At 41.8% G+C, this 16,433-nt stretch overlaps 1 long non-coding RNA gene across 1 annotated transcript; it reads right to left on the bottom strand.

The window, feature by feature from the left end:
• Positions 1-383: 383 nt before the first annotated feature.
• LOC135318928 (uncharacterized) lies at positions 384-2,620 on the bottom strand. The gene is made up of 3 exons (XR_010377395.1): positions 2,339-2,620; positions 1,927-2,148; positions 384-836 (listed from the first exon to the last, which is right to left on the bottom strand). It is a non-coding gene; the product is annotated as an uncharacterized LOC135318928 (long non-coding RNA).
• Positions 2,621-16,433: the final 13,813 nt, after the last annotated feature.

Here is a 16,433-nt window from a genome sequence, read left to right on the forward strand (position 1 = left end):
AATTATATACCAACAAATTATATAACCTAGATAAAATGGACAAATTTCTAGACATACAAATTACCAAAACTGAATCAAGAAGAAATAGAAAATCACAACAAACATACAGGAAATAAAGAGACTGAATTAGTGATCAAAAACATTCTAACAAAGAGAAGTCCAGGACCAGGTCACCTCACTGATGAATTCTATCAAACAGTTAAAGAATTACCATCAATTCTTTTCAATTCTTCTAAAATTAGAATTAAAAGTGGATAAGAGAACACTTCCTAACTCGTTCTATGAGGACAATATTACCCTGATACCAAAAGCAGAGAAGGAAATCACAAGAAGAGAAAATTATAGACCAATATATCATATTAATAGAGACACAAAAATCATCAACAAAATACCATTAATCTGAGACTAATAGCACATTAAAAACATTATAAATAACCAATGAGAATCTAATGTTAAAATTATTAATCTAATGTTTAAATAAACAATTCTTAGTGTAACAGTGGACACTAACTATAAGTACTCCATTTAATATGACCTCTTTAAGAAACAGCCTTTGTTCCAACAGCAGAAGTGTGGTAGTTGGTCTTACTGAGGAACAGTATTTCAGTTTCCAATGTGACATCTTTCTAAGAGGTTTTCCAAGGTAATTCTAGCAAAAACAATGTTTGCATTACTCCCCACAAACACGGGTAAGAGGGCTCACCACCTGGCATCAGCCAGAATGAAGGTAAATTTTCTGCCGTACAAACAGGAACTTTGGAATTATTAGCTGCTTCTAAGCAACACAGCTGTAGCATGCCTTCCTGAGAGTGGTTTGCAGACCAAGTTTCCGTACACTGTGGGGAAAGAGATAATGTCTTTCAGCCAGGTGATCTGAGGACACTGGGTCCCAAGATCCCTCCCAGGCGCAGACACAGAGAAGACAGAGGGCCAGGTGGAGTAATCTTAAAGATGAAGTTTCCCTCTGTCCTTGGAGGGCTGAGGAAGTGACCACAGAGATGGCCAGAGGTCTTTTCTTCATAGGTGTCCTAAACAGGTTCACTGGCTGTCAGTCCCTATCAGGACACAGGAAGAGGACAGGACAGGATGAAGAGACAGAGCAGAGGCTTTGAAGCACCCACAGGAGAGTCCTGTCTGGGTGGAGGCACCGAATCCCAGGACGTCCCAGCTGGGAGAAGACTTAGAGGGGGACAGCCCAGGTCCCTCCTGTCCCAGAGGAGGAGGCTCCCCGGGAGGTGAACTTGTCCTGGTCACACAGGGCAGAGCCAGACTTAACCTCCAGGTCTCCTCTCTCCCAGCCAGCGCTCCTCCCCTGCAGGAGCTGCCCATCAGCTGTCCCGCCCTGTGCCTGTCCCCCTTCGGCTGACTCATCACCAGAATCTGGGCAGTTCCTGGGGGCTCATCCTCCAACTTCCTCTCCTGGGAAAGGGAAAGTGAGTTCAGAGGGGTTTAGAAGGGTAGGGACTCCTGGCCAGCTGAGGGTTAAACAGCATCCCAGCCAGACTCCCCACCTGCCGGAAAGGAGGGAACCAGGGAGAGAGGAGGCTCTGCCTTCAAGCTGCAGGGAGGTTCCACCGGAAGGGGATGGTGAGGACCAGCTGTGAGGAAGTTGAAAGAAGACTTAGAAAGAAAGAGAAAGCAACAAGAGCACTGTGATCTACAAAACATCTCATCTTCAAAAAGAAAAGACACACACACAAAAAAAGAAACCCCAAAAACACAAAACAAAACACCAAAGAAGTAAGAGAAGGCATGGTAGTAAACAAGATTGAGTTAAAAATGTGTTCAAATAATAAAAACTTTCATACATTTTAATACAAAGTTTTGTTCATTTTTCTGACCCTATCACTACATTGGGAAATCAACAGTAGTTCCCTCTTAACTCTTGCATCAAATCCAGCCTCTCTCTCTTTGTGCTGTTTTCACCTTCTGGAGCCCAGGGTGACAAAGATCCTTTCTTCCTCTGCTCCTTGCCAGCAGACACAGGGTCACACCAGGTTAGTAGCTTCTCTGGTAATGCAGCAGAAGCAGGCTCACCTCCCTGGTAAATGTTTCTCTCAATGCAGCCAACCATGCCGAGCTCAGTGTTCTCAGCCTTGTCACCACCAAAAGGCCATTTTGTTGTTGTTGTTTATTTATCCCAGAGCTCTAAGCCAAACACACATTTACAAATTATTAGACAGTGTTTTTCTTTTTTGTTCACCAAAGACATCAGAACATAAGTCACCAAAGACATCAGAACATAAGAAGCCCGCCTAGGGGTCAGCAGCCCCCCTTCCCCGGCTCCACTCCAGCTCCACACAATTGCTATCCCTTCCCAGGAGCCCAGGCCACTCACTGAAAAGGAGGCTGTTTTAGCCGAGGGCCAAGGAGACACAGCAGAGCTGGAGGTCTTCCGAGCAGAGTCCCATCAGCCTGTTCAGTTGCAGAGGAAACATCAGAATGAAGAGAGTCAAGAGAAAATTAAAAGCATGAGTTCTAGTGTTGCAGAAAAGTGTGTCACAGCCCGGTGTTACAGCTCACTTGTGACAGCAACCTGGATCCCAGCGAGAGACCAAGCAACACTTGGAGAGTTGGAGAACTCAGGTTTATTACACCAGCGGGCCCAGAGGAGTTAACACTTCAAGCTCTGGCCCCCGTCTGTAGGTTTACACAGGCCTTTTATAGGGTGCCAGTTTTACACTTTGCAACATCATATGCAAATAAAGTATAACAGAAGTTGACCAACCAGGAACAAGCTTTGTAGAAATAGACCAATCAAGAGTGAGAGAAATAACCAATCAGAAGTGAGCTCAGGGAACCAATAGATTTTAGGTGTAAGTTAGCCACTTTAGAGGCAGAAGGTGAGATAGAGCTTCCTGGCCAGGGAACATGACGGTGCTGGGAGGAGAGCAGTGGCCCTGCCTAGGGGTCTTGCTGGTCTTTTTATGGGGCTTCCCGCCTCACCAGGAACCTTTTGCACAATTCTTCCAGAGTGGGGCTAGCAAGCCAGTTTTTATCTGACCACTGGCCAGCAAGCTAGTTCTGAGGAGACAGCCACACCACTGTAGGAGAAAAGTCCTTCATCTTACTTTCAGCATTTACAGCATGAGCTTAGTAAACAACTGTAGAATAAATGTGCAGACACCTTCAGTCTATGATTTGCCGGGCGCTGTGTTGGACAGGCCCCATTCTCTGCAGTCACAACTACTTTGGTGTTTTCACACCCCCTGCCCTCATATCCACTCCCTAGCTGTTAGTGGCTTCTTTGGGTTAACGCCAGTGTCAGTCTGTGGTCAGGCACAGAAATCATGCTTTATAGAAAGGTTGGACTAGGCTCCTCCTGGATTCGGTCCCTATGTCATTTAATGAGTCAAGTTTCCTTTCTGATTTTCCATAAACTTGAACTTGTTGATTGCCTACCTCAGAAGCTGTGATCAAAGAATAAATTTCTTGTTCAAGGTGTAAACTTCCCACATCCCCAGTGCAAATATTGGTATTTACCTTGTCCTGGGAACCAGTATTCAAGGCCTTATAGTCTGCGGGTTTGACTTCACTTCCACACACTCAAGAAAGTCAGGTCACTGGTTATAAAATCATATTATAGATATGAAACAGGAGTCCAAAAGGGGTTACATGACTTATAAAAGTCACACAGCTAATCAAGGGGCAGTGTCTGGACTTGTGACAACAAAGTCAGGAATCATCCCCCAACATCACAGCCCCTCTCTCATCCCACCGTGTGGTTTCAAGCAAGTCACCTGCAGTCCAGTCTGTCCTCCACTACAAACTGCTCTGAAGCATCCCGTACAAGAGATTTTTCAGTACTGGCTGGATTCCCTTCTACTCCACATAGTAATGGGGAACTATCTTGCAAACTGTGGTACCTGTGGTCAGAAACTTCTTATATGAGGTCAAAGTTTAAGCATCTCATACCCTGATCACCACAGGGCAATGGAAAGCAAGTCTCATACAGGCCCCCTCTACCCCCTTCCCACCCTTCCCTCTCTCTTTTTTTTTTTTTTTAACATTTTTTTATTGACTTATAATCATTTTACAATGTTGTGTCAAATTCCAGTGCAGAGCACAATTTTTTAGTTATACATGAACATATATATATTCATTGTCACATTTTATTCTCTGTGAGCTACCATAAGATCTTGTGTATATTCCCCTGTGCTTTAGAGTATAATCTTGTTTATCTATTCTTCAATTTTAAAATCCCGTCTATCCCTTCCCACCCTCTGCCCCCATGGCAACCACAAGTTTGTATCCTATGTCTATGAGCCTATTTCTGTTTTGTATTTATGCTTTTTTTTGTTTTTGTTTTTTAGATTCCACATATGAGTGATCTCATATGGTACTTTTCTTTCTCTTTCTGGCTTACTTCACTTAGAATGACATTCTCCAGGAGCATCCATGTTGCTGCAAATGGTGTTATGTTGTCGGTTTTTATGGCTGAATAGTATTCCATTGTATAAATATACCACCTCTTCTTTATCCAGTCATCCGTTGATGGACATTTAGGCTGTTTCCATGTCTTGGCTTTTGTAAATAGTGCTGCTATGAACGTTGGGGTGCAGGTGTCATCCTGAAGTAGGGTTCCTTCTGGATATAAGCCCAGGAGTGGGATTCCTGGGTCATATGGTAAGTCTATTCCCAGTCTTTTGAGGAATCTCCATACTGTTTTCCATAGTGGCTGCACCAAACTGCATTCCCACCAGCAGTGTAGGAGGGTTCCCCTTTCTCCACAGCCTCTCCAGCATTTGTCATTTGTGGATTTCTGAATGATGGCCATTCTGACTGGTGTGAGGTGATACCTCATTGTAGTTTTGATTTGCATTTCTCTGATAAGTAGTGATATTGAGCATTTTTTCATGTGCCTTTTGATCATTTGCATGTCTTACTTGGAGAATTGCTTGTTTAGGTCTTCTGCCCATTTTTGGATTGGGTTGTTTTGTTGTTTCTTATTAAGTCGTATGAGCTACTTATGTATTCTGGAGATCAAGTCTTTGTCGGTTTCATTTGCAAAGGTTTTCTCCCATTCCGTAGGTTGTCTTTTTGTTTTACTTATGGTTTCCTTTGCTGTGCAGAAGCTTGTAAGTTTCATTAGGTCCCATTTGTTTATTCTTGCTTTTATTTCTTCTAGGAGAAAATTTTTGAGATGTATGTCAGATAATGTTTTGCCTATATTTTCCTCTAGGAGGTTTATTGTATCTTGTCTTATGTTTAAGTCTTTGATCCATTTTGAGTTGATTTTTGTGTATGGTGTAAAAGAGTGTTCTAGCTTCATTGTTTTATATGCTGCTGTCCAGTTTTCCCAACACCATTTGCTGAAGAGACTGTCTTTATTTCATTGTATAGTCTTGGCTCCTTTGTCGAAGATTAATTGACCAAAAGTTTGTGGGTTCATTTCTGGGCTCTCTATTCTGTTCCATTGGTCTATATGTCTGTTTTTGTACCAATACCATGCTGTCTTGATGACTGTAGCTCTATAGTATTGTCTGAAGTCTGGGAGAGTTATTCCTCCAGCCTCTTTCTTTCTCTTCAGTAATGCTTTGGCAATTCTAGGTCTTTGATGGTTCCATATAAATTATGTTTAAATTTTTTAATCTTGCCTTAAAATATGAATGTTATTTCACAGTCCTTGTCACAAAGGAATTCTGTGAGTCCTAACAAAGCTTTCAGAACTTGAGGGGTTTGGGGGAACCTCTCAAACTTGCAGTTGGTGTCAGAGATATAGGTGGTATTGTGTGGACAGTGCCCTCTAACTTTGTAGGGAGCCTAGCTCTCACAGTTGGTGTCAGAAGAGGGATTCCCTGCAACAATCCTGACACTGAAACATGTGGTTTGAGAATTGTAAGAATGAGAGGCAAAGGATGAGAAATCTTTGACTCCTGTATGTCCTCAAGGTCACCCCTAGTATGGAATTACAGCTGTGCTGAAATCAGTTATTAGAGGTTAAAGTCATCAGTTAAATTTAGAAATGGTGGATCCAATTCCTGAAGAATTGGTTTGCTGAATGCGTAAGAAAATTCAAAGTAACAAGAAAAAAGCTAGATACACAATCCACTGGTAATGGTTATCTCTAACAGCTACAATAAAAGTTATAGAGAATATTAGAGTGGATCCTCATGCTGGGCCAAGTTTCAATTCCAACCACTTCAAACCACAGCTGCTAGCTTCAGGGATGCTACCTAGGAGAAAACTTATGCTGAAATAACAGATAATGAACAGAATTAGAGTGATTTACAAGAGAATGGGGGAAGGAAAAGGGGCGTCAAGGGACTTATCTAGGAGGGTTGGAAAATCTTTAAATGTTTTTTAAGAATTGAGATGAATAGAGCAGACATTAGTAGTCAAAATAGCAGTCAAAAATGTCTTACTGCAGCTCTCTTGGAAGTTAGGTGGATCAGTGGGAACCTCTGCTGGTCCCACAATGTTGAAGGGCCCCCTCAAGTCTGCTTTATTCACTCTAGTTTGGAGACATTTAAAAGTCTAGAGGAGAAAGTTGAAAATGAGAAACCTGACCTCAAAGCACCCTAGGCAACGATCCTACAGTCTAGTTAAGAGAAAGACTGACCAAAGGAGACTCAAGGCCATATGCACAGGCACTGGTGTATGGTCAGGGAGTGGAAAAGAGCTGTTTCTGAGACTCTGACTGGGATTCCCATGAGCTGTGGTTCCAAAAACCTATTGATGAAGTCCTAACAGGCACTACAATTAGAATGGGAGGATATAGGGATGTAACAGGCAATGAGATAAAGTTGAAAGTTTGGATGAAAATTGGAATATTTGAACAGATTTAATGTGTGAAGTGGTTGTATCTCCTTTACCTGAATGTCTTATGGGGACGAATATTGTGTCTGAATTGGGAATGCTTTCTCTACCTAACATTGTAAAACAAAAGACATGTAAATTTACCCTTCAGTCAATATTGAGAGAACATGCTAACTGAGAAACAATAAGATTGCCTGAGCCTACAAGTCATTAATCTGAATCAGTATAGAATATCTGGTTGACACACAGAGATCAGCACTTTAATTAACGTTCTATTAATGTTCCACTAGCTCGGGTGTTGTACAGACAAATCTTCTGTACAATAACCCTATGTGGAGGAAAAACTAGGGGCTTATGGCAAAAGCTAGTGAGTACTACCTAGCAGTGACTGCTGGGATTTTGGATCAGAAGTTTGAGAGGCAATTATTTGGGAGACAACAAGCTTGCTATTGGATGCTAATTAAGACTACTCTTATGACTGAAGGATTTAAGATAATCCTGAAATACTTAGTGTCTTGAGTGATGACAGAGAAATATTCTAATGGGGAGGCCAGTGCCAACAAGAGTTTCATAATAAAATGGAAATGGTTTATACAGGAACCTACTACCAAGGGAACGCAAGGAGAATACATGAGCAAGTGGGCTGTCCTCCCCAGGGACCAACTTTGGAAACACCTGAGGAGTTGCTAAATCCACTTGGGCCACTTGGGAAGTGCCCTATGACCAACTCTCTGTTGATCAGCAAAGATCTGCTTGCTTAATGGATGACAGCTACATGATGAATAGATGACATATTGCTTGGAAAGGCAATAGTTTGAAGAAGGTAAAATAAAACAATTCACGTGGCATTAATTGCAGGATGTCTGCCCCATGTTTGGATTTTTATTGACTCACGGGTAGTGGCCATTGACCTAGCCATATAATCAAGCAAAAGTGTAATGGAAAACTGGCCATATGTGATGTCTATATGGAATGTGGTCCTATGGAAATGACTATGGGAGTATAAGGAGTGAATAAGGAAAGATACTTTGATGCATATCAAAAGAACCCCCTTCCAGGACTGGAAGGTGATTGGAACCAGCAAGTATGTATCTTGTTGGTGCACTCACTTGAGGTAGCCACCTGAGTTCATGAAATTCGTGGATGTGGGGGTACTACCAAAAACAGAAATAAGCTGGATCTAGGCATATTCTCTTATACCCTTTGAGGCACAAAATGCCAACAAGAAATCTTCCATCTACAAACAAGAGGGATAGTCCCCAGGTTATGTATTTTTCAGGTTATGTATACCACTAGACCGAGGTATGCTGTAACACCGGTGTATTAGTCTGCCAGGGATGCCATAACAAGATACCACAGAATAGGTTGCTTAAACAACAGAAATTTTATTTCTCATGGTGCTGGAGGATGAAAGTCCAAGATCAAAGTGTTGGCGGGTTTGGTTTCTCCTGAGACCTCGGTTCTTGGCTTTCAGAAAACTACTTTCACGCTGTGTCCTCACACGGCCTTTCCTCTGTGCATGCATGTATCACTTGTACCTCTTCTTCTTCTTACAAGGTCACCAGCCATATTGGATGGGGGCCCCATCCTTATGACCTCATTTAACTTTAATTACCTCTTTAAAGGCTCTTTCTCCAAACACAATCCCATTAGGGTGGTGTCACTGTATGAATTTTGGGAAGACATGGCTCAGTCCATAACAATTGGCATTGTTGGTAAAATTATAATACTGATATTGATGGTCAAATATACTGGCAATTTGAGTTAAAATCTCCTTGGAATAATGCTGATGGAAAGCAAGCTGTCATGAGGAAGAACTGGATTGATTGAACTCTCAGCTACTTTCTGTGCTAAATAGTTCTGCACAAGTTTATCATAAGACACAAATAGTGGTAGATCAAGGAGAAAATGAGTAATTAAGTTGGTACTTAAATATGTTCCACCACTATTCAGTCTCACCTACTTGGCAATCCTAGATTGACCCAACTCTCCTCCACCTCTGTACCACACTCAGACTGCTTGACAGAATCATCAACTTCCAGGGAAAAGCCATTATAAATTCTCAATACCTAGCCTTAACCAGTCTTCAACACCACCCAGCAATCATCTATGTGTTTGGTAGCTAATTAAACATAATATAAATTACTAATAACACTGATTGAGTGTTTGCCATGGGCCTTGGTACAGTCCTAGTCATTCTGCATGCCTTAAACTTATCTAATCCTCATAAACACTCTGTGAGACAGATATCACTACCCCCATTTTACAGATTAGTAGAAGGAGATATAGAGTAAATCATGTGCTCGAGTCCATACTATTGGGAAGTATCAGAATCAGGATTCAAATCCAGGAAATTGAGCCCATCTTTTCATCACATGGCTGACTTTTGTCACGTCCTTCCAAACCTCCTTTCTACCTTATCACTCCTGGCAACTGACAGAGCTCCCTATTTCTCAGGGAGTAAGAAAGAAGTCAGAAAGTGATGCCTTCAAGTTCAGGCCGCTTAATCTTTAACTGACCTGCATTTGTTTACAACTGTTTTAACTGTCTTTCCTGCCCCACAAAAGACACTGAGCTCCCAGCATCTAAAGTTAGTATTTTCACCTACCCTTTAAGTGCCTTCCTTTTCCAGGAAATTTACTGTCTAATGTATTTCCTCTCTCTCTGGCATTTTCCACTAGTCCTGCTCACTCCTTTCTTGTAGCTCTTAAACATTCTCAGTACTCTCCTTTCTTAACACTCCCTTAAACTCACACCTCCAGTTGTCCCATTTTTCTCTCTTCCACATCACAGTTAATTCTACACTTGCTCCAAGACACTCACTACTTGGCCTCCCTCCACCAGTTCTCCTTAGAACATCGGGAGGTCACCAGCAACCTCTCTAGCATTTGACACTGTTGACTCTTCCTTCCTAAACTCTCTTTTCCCTTGGTCTCATTCATATCATACACCCTAGGTCTCCTCATTCCCCTCTGCCATCCTGCTTGGGCTCCTTTACTGACCGTTCTTCCTCTACCTCTTTGCTTTCTGCAAATGCTGGTGCTTCCAGTAGTTTTGTCTTGTCCTATTTTTCATCTCATTTTATTCTCTCACTAGGACAGCTACCCTGTGGGCTCCAGATATCATTCACATGCTGCTAATCCCAAAGTGTATATCTCCATCCCATACCCTCTGCTTAGCATCAGACCCTGCATCCAGCTCTCTACTAGACGTCTCCGCTGGCGCTCATACTCAGCATGCCCAATGTCACATTCATTATCTTCAATTTCCAACCTGTTGCTGGGTTCCTACTCTCAGCCAATGGCCCACTGCAGAAACCTGGACATTTTCCTTGGCCCCCTCCCCCAGGGCAGTTGATCAAGTGCCTGCAATATGTCACGTCCTGTGTCAAGCACCTTGCTGTTTTTAACACTTATTGCTAAAGAAATTGAAGAAGAGTTCCCCAAGTCATCACCCTTTCTCTAAGCTTCTTACGACCTCCCACCCAATTTTTTGAATGTCTGGAAGAGCCTCCCCTCCCCCATCCTCACCCTTCTCTCTGGCCTCAGACCAGGGGACATGCTCCTGTATGTCCTCCACAGCCCTCTCATCATCTAAATTGCAATGTGCCAGGTTCCTTTTTTCGTATAACATGAAACTTGGTGAGAAAGGAGATGGATGATTCTTCTCCCACAGGAAAAGAAAGCAGAAGCAATTATTACCTGTATAATCTGGCAATAAATGTATGCTTTGTTTCATGGGAAAGGTTAGAGTAATTTCAGCTAGCTTACCTGAACCTACGAAAGATATTATAAGGTTATCATTTCTTATATAACATATTATCTCTCCTTCCTTTTCCTATACCACCATTATCCCCGTATAAACAAAGCAGCCTGTTTGCCCAAATTATTTATTCAAACAAGATAAACCTGTGTCTCATATGCCACTTCTTTTAAATGTCCCCAGCTTGGCCTATAAGCTCCACCCTATAGCAGTTAAACTCCCAGAGACTAGAGGGAACTAGGGAAGCTTATCATACCTAAGACCCCAGCCTCTGCAAGGAAATGCACACGTGCGCGCACCCCCCTGCCCCCCGCCAGGGGGGCATGCCATGCAGCTGTGTGAAAATTAGAACTAAGGCTACTCCAAAAACATGCAGATTGCAATTCAAAAGAGGATTCTACGTATCTGAGGACATCGTCATCTTCCAGGTGGGTAGGGGAGCAAGGTTGTCTCTCCGAATTGTGCAATCACTGTTCTGAGCTAATCTCCTTTCCCAACAGTGTCCGTCCGAGCAGCTCAACCTTCCTGGTGGGCGGAGACCAGGTAAGAACCATTCCAGGGGACACTGAGATGCATTAACAATAGCAGGTGGTGATGTTATTATTAAGTACACTGCAAAAAGTCCGTGGGAGAAGTACCTCCACTTGAATTGAGTGCGATTCATATTGCACTGGATAAAATGGAGATTCCCGAAAACGGACTCTTGCAGCTGCGGGAACAACCATCAGACAGGCTCTAGTACTGCAGCTGAGGGGAACCTGCCATCAGAAGCAAGAGACGTTTGCAAGAAGTGCAATGCCTGGGACCCAAGGCATGCTACAGTGTGGCTTTGGAGGCAGAGAACTGATAGGGATTAAAGAAAGTCTGTGATGTCCAGTATTATGAACCATCTCTGGGTTTAAAGCTATGAATGTCTCTTTCTCTGTGAAGTCAATGTCTGACAGGATTTTCACAGGTGTTTGGTAATGTTGACAGTCAGAGAAACTTGCGTGTTTGGTTTCTGACCACACATCCCTCAAAAGGAAGAAGAGGCCTTGACACATGTGTTGAGATTAGAGAGATTTAGTCCATGAGACAATGAATGAGAGGAGGGCATTGCTTGCTAGACCATGGCATCGCAAGAGAATTTATAATGAAGCTTATAGACGAGGCTTAGACTTCACCAGACGGGCCTCCAAATCATTGTTCTGGGTGAAGCTATTTGAGGAGGAAGAAGAGACGGTGGCAATATTTGTCAAAGATACCAAAATACTGGGCTGCATGGGAGGCATCTGTTCAGCTTTAGGGGATCTGGAGGTAGTAGAAGTACTTTGGGCCCCTACAGTCAGATTTCTACAAAGCAAACTTCTGGGTAGGGGGATAAAGAGCTCCCACCCTGAAAAACAGAAGAGGCCTCAGACCAAATTTGTAAGAAGCATTATCATATGCTGTGTCCACTAATTAATTTTCATGGACATGGGGTGGGGGCAAGGAGTTATCACGGAGATGACCACCTGCCCTTAGTACCGAGCCGTCCTCGTATATGTGGTGCAGATTCAGATAAACTGAAGCACTGCCTAGATCCTGGGAGGCAGAAAAGCCTACCCACTTGTTTCAGCTGAGGCAAGAAAGGGTATTGTATAGCAGACTGCACCAGAGGCGAACTCCACCAGGGGAGTCCAAAAATGAAGATCAAGAAATGAGGGGAGTCAAACTGATGAGTGATTTTAGATCTACAGGTAAAACACCTTAGTAGATAAACTCTTCTGCTCCTTTTGTAAGAGGAAGGGCATCCACCAAAGATGCTCTCCTCTAGTGAGTAGGAGCAGGATACCAGGCTGGTCCCTCACTCTGAACAGGCCAAGTATGTGGTAAAAGATCATCTCTAAACCTGAATGCTGCCAGGCTTGATCAAACAGCAGTTGCCTATGTCCCGGCTTGAATTCCCTAGAACATCCTGCTGGTGCAGTGGGACCACTACTTGGGCTGGATAGAGAAGGCGAGATTTGATGAGCTGGTACACCCAAGAAAAGAACCAGAGCCATAAAGGACCATAAAATTACAGAAATATTAAAAGTGCCCCACAGAAGAGTTCAGCCCCAGCATTAAAAAAAGAGGAAATGTGATACCACACAGGATGGAGGAACCCAGACCCATAATTAAATATTGTGATTTGTCTTCTTTTTGTCAACTAGTAGAAGAAAATTTGCAAGTATTTTTCTGAGAAGATGTAATGAGATGGAGAAAAATTTATTCACCCAAATTCCAGAGGTTGAGGAAGTCAGCATGAGGAAGACATGAGACAAGCAATTAGAGTGAAGAGGCTGGATTCTCTCTCTGAAGGAACAGTCACTTGCCAGGAGAAGTTGACTTTGAAAGGAGACAGTGAGGGAAGTACTGACAAGGTGGTAGAGGCTACGCAGTGTGGTTCCTCTTGTGACAACCTCCAGATGTTCAGTGATGTTATTAGGCTAATAAGATGATGAGCTCAAGTGGATCATTTCAGTGGAATGCAAATAGGGCAGATCTGAAGCATCAGGAGGGATTTAGTGATGGAGAAGGCATTGGGAGGGGAGTATGAGGATGTCGAGTTCAAATATTACTGAAGACCAAGGATGGGGCTTTTGATCATCCTAGGATACAAAAGTGAGTTTCAGACCATGCGTAATCAAGCTGACTTCTGAGTTATGTACATGTTCATTCCAAGAGATGCCAGATCAGATGACTCCCTATCATTGGAATATTCAAGGACAAAGGCATCATTAATCGGTGGTGCTTGGGGGTTTTCTATATCAGGCTGGAAGAGTCTGTAACACCATAAGTCAACCAAGCTTTGGCAAGGGCTGAGCTGATGTTCTTCCTCTCCTCAGACATTGCCACTCCTCCCCCTACTGGACCAACTCTGGACAGAGCCCCTCATTATGAGCCAAGTACGGGAATTGAATCAACAACTTCCCAGAACATCCCAAACAGCAACTTCTCTGTCTCTCTCCTCCCCCAGACCTCATGACTCTGATTAGCAAGCATCTCTCTGGGCCTTTTCTTCTTAGAATTTTACTCCATCCACAAGAAAACTCAATTTCTCCTTCAGACACTATGTCACAGACCCTGTCTGTATTGGCTAAATCAAATTTCTACATATCTCTAGATCTAATCACTCCCTATAAGCCTAGTCTTGTTTGGGGTAGTTGGGATGAGGGGGTGAAGGACAGCATGGATGGGAGAGAAGGGAAGAGTCTTTTCCCTGGACAAACCTTTGTTTGTCAAAGCCAACAAGTTAACTTGGAAGAGATGCTCAAATTCACTAGTCATTAGGGAAATTAAAGTGAAAGAAGATAATCACTTTTCATATATCAAACTGGCAATCAAGATAATCATGGCCCGTACTGACAAGGCCGTGGGAAAATGGGAACTCTCATATACTGTTGGTAGGAATGCAAATATGCACAGCCTTTTGGGAAAGTAATTTGACAGTATATCAATGCTGTCAATGCACAATGCATTTTGACATTGAAATTCTACTTCTAGGTAGAATATCTTAACAGGAGCAAAGCCATCTAAATGCTCAGGAAACCATGTTTAAGGGTGCTATGGCTAAAATTGCTTTTTACCTATCTGGTCTCTATCCTTTTTAACTATCTGGAGGTAGTGATGTGTCTAACTAAAAGTTGACATTTCCCAGATTCCCCTGTAAGACAGAGAGCCAATGAAATGTAAATAGAAGTTACTGGGAAGGATTAAAGGAAAAGCCCTCTCACACTTTCCCTCTTTCCTTCTTTCCAGTGTTTGGAACTTGTACATGATGGTTAAAGTTCCAGCAGCCATTTTGTGACATTAAGGATGGAAGCCACAGACAGAACAGAAAAACACAAGGAGCCTGGGACATTGATGCTTCATAGAATTACCATTCCCGCTCTGCCCTGCTTCCTACAGATTTTTTCTGAACACAAGAGAAAAACAAGCCCATTATTTGTTTAGGTCACCATGATTAGATCTCTCTCACTAGCAGCCAAATATATTTCTAAAAGATGTGGGAGTTTGTTGCAACGTTGCTTTAAAATAAAGGAATAATGTAAACAGTTAAAATGTCCCTAGCTTCCACTTCCCTGAGGTTTTCCAGATCTAATTCCTGTCTCAGTACATGAGAATCCTGACACTGAACCTCTTTTTTTCTTAAAGCAACTAAAGCTTGGCTCCACTTCAGCTCATTCCTCCCATGCTGCTAAAGAACCACACTTGTAATGCAAATATTTTTAAATTTATGAAAAAGAAGACATAAAGTAAATAAGATTCAATAATTATAAACTGTATATAAATCCCCAAATAATATCAACAAGAACTAAGAATTGGGAGCAAGAGAGAAGAAACATACTCAATTCTCATTGAACATGGGAAAGGAAATAGCACTAAATAACAGGTTCAAACTCATTTTTATTCATTTATAAGAAACCACTAGTCAAATTGAAAATAGGATATTGATCATGATAATCATTAGAAAGTAGAGAAGGCAAAGAAATAGAATCTATATCAGTTGTCTGCAAACACTTTTAGCAGGGTTGCAAAAAATAAGTTAAAAGATTTTAAGCAGGCAATCCCAACATATGTATATTTATTAATTTGTGAAAATTAATTAAATGTGAAAATTAATTTTCACAGTTGCATATTCTAAACCATACACCAAAAATTAAAATCTATAAAACTATGAGATATCCACACTCATGAAATAAACAGTATTTTATTTTTTTCTTTTCAGAGGGGAAGCAATTAGGTTTATTTACTTATTTATTTTCAATGGAGGGATGGGGGATTGAACCCAGGACCTTGCATAAGCACGCACTCTACCACTGAGCTACACCCTCCCCCTAAACAGTATTTTAATATCTCACAGTTCATGATGGTTCATACAACATTAGCTAGTACCTCAAGGCCCAATTTGCACTTAGAATAAGAGTTCTTCTTCGTCTTATTTTTAAAATTTGATTATTATTTTTTGGTGGGAGAAGGTAATTAGGTTTATTGATTTATTTTTAGAGGAGGTACTGGGGTTTGAACCCAGAGCCTCATATGTACTAAGCATGCACTCTTCCACTTGAGCTGTCCCCTCCTCCCCGAGTAAGAGTTATTATTAACAGAAGTGGAGGCAAATCCGTATTTTATATGGCATTCTTGAATTTTTTGAGAGTTTAAATTTTTTAAAGCAAAAATTAAGGCTAGGGGCATTTAGACTGTTATATATTACTCTCCTATTGTAAAGCAATGTTTAAAGCATCTGTATCTGTTAGAAATACACTTGGCAGCTAGGGAGAGATACCTCATCATAGTGACATAAATAACTTTGAATTTTTGGTGAGTTTCTTGTCCAGTTTCATTGGGCCATCTGTTTTGCCCCATAATGTGCTGACAAAGCACTTCACCAGGTGTAGGAGGAGGGTCAGCTGTGCCTTTTTCTTGTTCTTTGCCTTACCTGTGTTATCTCTAGTCCATAAATGTCAGGAGAGCTTTTTAAACAACTCGACCACCCTGTGCTGGTTAATTCACTGATATCCATGCCACCTAGAGAGCGATCATCTGAAACCGACCCGACGAATGAGAGGGCTGTTCTTGACCTTGGTCTTGGAATCTCATACTTCCTCCTGGGGTAATTTACTCACAAGTGACTGACAAACAGACCAAGCCAGAGTGCCCGGGAAATTCTATTACACGTTACATGTGGGTTTTTCTTTCTTACTGTAAATAAAAATATAAATAGACATTTTTCTATTTTCTTCTACTACAATGGATCATCTCACATAACACACTGTATCTAAAAAGATAGCTATTTTTTTCTAAAAGGCACAGAAAAACATACCCAAAAGGACTATACAAGAATGCTTATAATCAATTAAAAAATTGGCAGAAGAACTGAATAGACATTTTTCTAAAGAAGACATACA

The sequence above is a fragment of the Camelus dromedarius genome, chromosome 23 (assembly GCF_036321535.1).
Source record: "Camelus dromedarius isolate mCamDro1 chromosome 23, mCamDro1.pat, whole genome shotgun sequence".
Taxonomy (NCBI): Eukaryota; Metazoa; Chordata; class Mammalia; order Artiodactyla; family Camelidae; genus Camelus; species Camelus dromedarius.